The following is a 6,857-nucleotide window of genomic DNA, read 5'->3' as shown; positions in this document are numbered from 1 at the left end:
AGCCTAGTTTGAGTGAGTTACACTCACTCACTCACAAACTTTAGGTTACGTGTAGGCAGAAGGGTAACACTGCTTTGTGCTGCTCCTCGTGCTCCCCAGCTGCTGTAGCTACTTCTTCCAGTTTACTTCAGTGTTCAGGTTGACATCCATGCTTCTTTTTCCAGTAGTGAAGCTGCTGCATGGTGCTATCTTCTTGAATACATGCTTTATTTGATAAATGTACACAGCACGACACATTTTTTTTTTGTAGATTTTGTGATGAACTGCCCCTTTTTAGTAAGAGCAAAATTATTTCTCCACACTGTAGGAGTGGTCACAGAGCCATATTGTTCACCCTGAAGCAAATAAATAACTCAAATAGGCTATAAAAAACCTATAAAACCTATAAAAAATAGGTTGAAAAAGTTTGCCCCCCTGAAAAAATTTTATGCCCCCCCTTAAATGTTTTTCTGCAGCCGGGTCTGGATGAGAGCCCTTGTGGTAGCAACCTTATCAATGAAGAACTGCAGGAAGCTATTGCACATTTCAGAGGATTCCTCTGTGCACACAGGCTGAGGTGAGCCAAGAACAGACTCTATGGTTTTAAATAACACAAATGGGTTGTGAGAGTTTGATTGAATAATATTTGATAGGTGCTCTCTTCTGGACTCTTTGACAGTGCTCTGGTAGCAGCGCCAGCTGTCTTTTAGGATTTGGCGAGAAACCTGCAGCTTGTCCTTTTTCCACCTGCGTTCAGCTTTGCGGCAATCCTGTCTGGCTGCGCGAGTTCTCGCATTGAACCAGGGCTCAGGTTTAGCTTTAGGCTGCACGGTTTTAAATGGAGCCACAGAGTCCAGTATGGTTCGGCAGGAGGAGCGAAACCAAGAACTGAGCACCTCCGTGTTTGATAATAATTCAGAGGGGACACAGAGCTGGTTAAAGGCAACAGAGAACTGACCGGCAGTGACAGAGTTAAATATCCTACAACAGTGAGAAGGAGCGGCAGATTTAACTGTAGCACAGGAGACAGCAGCTTCAAACAGTACCGGCAAATGATCGGAAAACACATCGTCACATATTACCACGTTTGACACAGACAGACCATGACAGAGGACGAGGTCTAGTGTGTGTCCACGTTCATGAGTGGGACCGGACACACACTGCTCTAAGTTAAAAGAGTCAATAAGGCTTAAAAGGTCCTTCACCAACTGTTTATCAGGACAGCACACGTGAATGTTAAAATCCCCTACAAGGAGAACACGATCATACTTGGGCATTATTTCAGCCAGAAAATCAGAGAAGTCATTTAGGAAGTCTTTGTTGTATTTGGGCGGTCGGTAGATGACGGCACACAGCACCGGGTTGGAGCGACCCACCTCAAATACATTTGCTTCAAAGCTGGAAAAGGAGGACGAGACAGCGCACTGCCTACAATTAAAGTCATTTTTATAAACAGTCGCCGTTCCTCCTCTACGACCCGATGACCGCGGGGAGTTAAAAAAAGAACAACCAGCCAGTAGAAGTTCGATCAGAGGGCTGCACTCACCGGCACCGATCCACGTCTCTGTCACAAAGAGGAAATCCAGGCCATGGGAGTTGAAGAAATCCCTCAGGATGAACGTTTTGTTCACCAGTGATCTGGCGTTCACCAGGCCAAACCTGGCAGGGGCCGGGATAAGATGACTTATTCTCTGGTTTTCTATGCCTTCCTTTGCCAAACAAAGCTTTGATGATGCCTGCTTTGATGATAATCACGCTTTAATTTCGCACTGCACACACATAAGCGCTGGAAAGTTCCAGACTCTCTCTCCCCCTCCCCTCTCTCTTTGTGCGTATTAATTAGCCATGTGTATTCTCCGTGATCGTCAGCTGATTGGCTGAAAAAGCAACAAAAGCTCTGGAATGTGAGATCACCACACCCAAACTAGGAGTGATTCACAGCGATAAAACAACCTTAATTCAAACACAACGTTTATGGTTTTAAGACCCACAATACTGTGATTTGAAGCATGTAGTGGCTTCTTCAAAACTTCAACTTGTGTAATTTTGAAAAAAACGGAAATCCCTAATTTTGGAAAAAATAAATATTTTCCTGTTTTTTCTCGTTTTGCGCTTTCCCGACTTGTTCCCGCTTGGTCCGTGGCGGGTCACATATGTTACCGCTGGGATCAATTATACAAAAACACAAATTGTCTTAATTTTTATGCTGATGATTTACAGTTATATTTGCCCGTGAGACCCAACGAGAACACTGCTTTTACTCAGTTACTGAACTGCTTCACCGATGTAAAACAGTGGCTGGCTCTGAACTTTTTGCACTTGAACGACAGCAAAACTGAATGTATTTTGTTTGGCGCCTTCTATTTCAAATGTTTTAACTACGAACTCTGGCACTCTCGCGCCCTTTTTTTAAACCATATGTTAAGAATCTTGGGGTAACATTTTACAGCGGGCTTAGATTTGACAGACAGATTAGGTCTGTTGTCAGCACAACAGCACAGCCTCCTGGCCAAAGTGAAGCCTTTTTTAAGTCGGCAGGACCTCGAGAAGGCCATCCACGCATCCAGACTGGACTATTGTAATGCACTTTATGTTGACCTTAGCCAGTCTTTAATCTCGCGTCTCCAACTTGTGCAGAACGCTGCGTCCCGATTTTTAACAGGCACGTCCAGGCGCGAACACATTACCCCGGTGCTGTCGTCACTCCACTGGCTTCCAGTTGGTTCTAGAATAGATTTTAAACTCTTATTGTTTGTTTTTTACGCCATTAACGACCAGGCTCCCTCCTAGCTGTCAGAGATTTTAACTGTCCGCGATCATGGCAGGGCGATCACTCTTTTGCTGTCGCAGCTCCCAGGCTGTGGAACAGACTGCCCTCTGACATTCGCACCACTACTGACCTCAGCCTTTTTAAATCAAAGCTGAAGACATACTTTTTTAGATTGGCTTTTAACTCTGACTAGGGTAGTCCTTCTCTTAGGGAAGGACTTGCTTATTGTTCAGTGTACTTATTTCACCTGTTTTTAATTTTATGCACTTTTAGAAGGCCTCTAACACCCTGCAGCACTAGTAGCACTTTCTGTTTTTATGTATTGTTTTTACGTATTGTTTTTATGTATTATTTTATTGATTTTATGTAAAGCACTTTGGGTACTGTCTGGCTATTGTAAAGTGCTATACAAATAAAACGAAAGTTACTAATGTAACTATGGTTCTATGAATCCTGGATGACCGCCAGAGGCGGTGCCTAAAGCACTGGATATCTCCACCTCGCGCATGCGCATTTCGAGTACCTAATACCAACATAGTCACCTGTGACCCTCCCCGTGACACCGGGAAGGCTATAACTTCCGGTGTCGTTAGAGGATCAGTTCCCAGAATCTTCTCGCGAAAACACAAGGATTCTGAGTGACTGGACGCTCTGGCGGTCATCCAGGATTCATAGAACCGTAGTAACATTCGTAACTTTCGTTCTATTTCATCCTTACTGACCGCCAGAGGCGGTGCCTAAAGCACTGGATGACTCATACCAACAAGGTCACAAAGAATCCAACACCCACCTCACTCATCAGAGACAGCTGAGCTCGGACGTAGGATCACATCCATCGGATGGGGAGCAGCGACGTTGACACGATAAAACCGTGCAAATGTGCCAGGCGACGTCCATGATGCCGCAGCACAGATTGACTCCAAGGGCACCCCTCTAGCGCCGCCCATGATGTAGAGACACTTCTGGTGGAGTGGCACCTCACCCCAGATGGCGGGGGGCAGCCACTGGCCTTATAGGCTTGCATGATGGCATCGACAACCCAGTGGGACAGCCGCTGTTTGGAAAGTGCACAACCTCTGTTAGGGCCACTATGACACACAAACGGCTGCTCCGACCGCCGTATACCGGCAGTAGCAGCAACATAAGCTTCTAGCGCCCGGACCGGGCATAGCAGCTCCGACCTACCCTCCTCAGACAGGGAGCCAAAGCGTGCGAGCTGAATAGGCTGGTTGAGATGCGTACGTGAAAGCACCTTGGGCAGGAACGCCACATTCGGCCACAGGACCACACCCGAGCCATCAGGGTTCCATCGCAGGCAGGTATCAGCCACGGACAGGGCATGCAACTCCCCGACCCTCTTCGCGGAGGTAATGGCAAGCAGAAAAGCAGCCTTCATAGAAAGCCATTTCAGCTCTTCTTGGGTCAGAGGCTCAAAGGGAGGTGACAGCATGGCCTCCAGCACCAGGGGCAAGTCCCATGCTGGAGCCCTCAGGGTCCTTGGGGGACGCAGCCTTAGTGTCCCCTTAAGGAAGAGGGACACCAATCTGTGGCACCCTACTGTAGAACCCTCGACCATTTCATGTCTGGAAGAAATAGCAGCTGTATAGACTCTCAAAGTGGAATGAGAACGACCACGATCCAGCAGAGACTGCAGAAACTCAAGAACAGTAGCCACAGAGCAACAGGGTCTTCTGTCTTATCCCTGCACCAGCCAGACCGCTTCCACCTGTTGTCATACTGAACCCGGGTAGATGGAGCCCTGGCATTCAGAATTGTACCCCTGACTCCCGCAGTGCATGCCCTCAGTAGAGGGTCGGGCCCTGAAGCGGCCAAACATGGTTCGATTGCACCCTTGGCCAGGAGGGCAGACAACTCCTGACTTAGAGCTAAGGCCTTCACCGGGTCACTGACGATAGTCATTTTGACCCGGCTGAAGGCTAGGGGTCAAGGTGGAAACCACCCAAGGGTCTGAAGTACAGGCAGCCCAGTAACTGAGCTGCTGATGGGAAAAACATCCGACGGCCGGCCCCGATCCCCTAGCGCCTACCCCCCCGGCCTCCTGAGGCTCTGGGGGGATGACGGATAGGCTGTGACGCACGAGGCTGCCAGGACGGCAGGCGCTTAGGGGCCCGAAACCCATCAGCAGGCTGCTGAGCAGTTTGCTGAGCAGGCCGCTGAGACCTTCGTAGACCACCAGGGTAAGCAGGTGGCTGAGAGTGCTGCCGGGGAACAGCAGCGGGGCCCCTAGACCTGCTAGGAGTGGAGACTCTTCTGCGAAGACCAGATAGCCGCTGCCTGGTCTGCGTGGCCTGGGCCGCCCTCTCCAGTGCTTCCAAAGCAGCTGGACCGAAAAGCTCCCCTGGTTCCACTGGCACAGCACGGAAAACCTTCCTACATGGCTCTGACAGGGGCGACTGAGCAAGCCAAACCTGGCGGCGAGTCTGGACAAGAGTGGACATCGTGCGTCCTAACTCTCTTGACATGAAAGCGAATGCCTGTAATGAGGCATCGCTTAGACTCTGCAGTGAAGGATCAACTTGAGCCTGTTGCAGAGAGGTTGACAGGCTCAGCAGTAGATGGGAAAGGGAGTTTCCAATACGCCCCATTCGTGCTGCAGCATCATAGGCTTTCGAGAGAAGGTCGTCTGTGACCCTGCACTGTGGTCGGGGACATCTGGCATCCGGCCTCAAGGCCTCATCAGGAGCCAAAATGAGGGAGGCAATGGCAGGCTCAACCTATGGCATACGCCCCAGCCCAACCTGTGCTGCATCCTGCATGGCGGCTAAGGTTCGGGCATCTGAGGTCGAGTGGGAAAGGGCCCTCGTGTCCCTCCAACAGGCATGAAGCTCCTTCAGGTATTCCCCTGAAGGTGGAACAATGAAAGCGGTCGGGGCAGGGTTGCGCCTGAAGAAGGCGCTACCCTGAGTCGAATCAGTCTGCGGAACGTCAAGCTGTAGACGAGCAAGAGCCATACGCATGATGGCCCCCATGGAGGTGTCTGCTGTCCCCTGCAGAGAGCTCTGATCAGATGAGCAAGAGGCCTCCACCAATGTGTGGGAGGCATCGTCCTCGGTAACAGCCTCCCTTTTTTGGGGGGGGGGGCACCTACCACCGCAGCTCCCTCACGCCGTCGCCGAGAACGGTCGGGCTGATGTGGGGGGGAGACCGGTTAAGGTAGAAGGGTCGTCAGCCGTTGCCCGCTCCATCTCCGCCACCCTAGCCACCCTGAGCCCCCAGGGCAGGAGGCCACAGTTCATGCAGGCACTGTCAGTGAGGCCCTCCCTCAAATGCTCGAGACCGAGGCAAGGAGGGCAGTGGTCATGACCGTCCTCGGGATCAAGAGGAGCCGCACAGGCGACACAAGGATGGGCCATCACGAAGGCAGCCGAAGCAGCGTTGCTGGGATGGGAGCGAACACACTGCTGGACAGATATAAAGAAGCCTGCGTAGCCTTTGTTTTTTTTAAACAACGGCAATAAGGCAGCGCGCGCTGGGAGCGGGAGCGAAAACACTGCCTTCACCAGCAATCGGAGGTGACAAAGTATAGAAACCAGGCTGAGCGCAAACGCTGTCGCCAACAGAATATAAATAAATTATAGCGTTACCGGGAGCGGGAACAAAAACACTACCGTCACCGGTAATAAATAAATAAATAAATATGGGGAGGGTCACAGGTGACTATGTTGGTATTAGGTACTCTAAATGCGCATGCGTGAGGTGGAGATATCCAGTGCTTTAGGCACCGCCTCTGGCGGTCAGTAAGGATGAAATAGAACTAGACAGACAGACAGACAGACAGACAGACAGACAGACAGATAGACAGACAGACAGATAGATAGATAGATAGATAGATAGATAGATAGATAGATAGATAGATAGATAGATAGATAGATAGATAGATAGATAGATAGATTTTATCATTTTAGAACCACCCATACCTCCATGAAGGGAAGAGGATGTGTTGATGTGTAGCAATAAATAAGGACTGTTGAAAAAGTAAAGAGGAATGTGGTGTCTTCTTAACAAACACCCTTCAGTAGACCTGGCTTCACTTACCACACAATCTCCGCACCACCAGTGCTCGTTTTTGAACTTCATCATCATCATC

This window comes from Microchirus variegatus (genome assembly GCF_963457635.1).
Source record: "Microchirus variegatus genome assembly, chromosome: 1".
Taxonomy (NCBI): domain Eukaryota; kingdom Metazoa; phylum Chordata; class Actinopteri; order Pleuronectiformes; family Soleidae; genus Microchirus; species Microchirus variegatus.
This window is presented reverse-complemented; position numbering follows the sequence as displayed.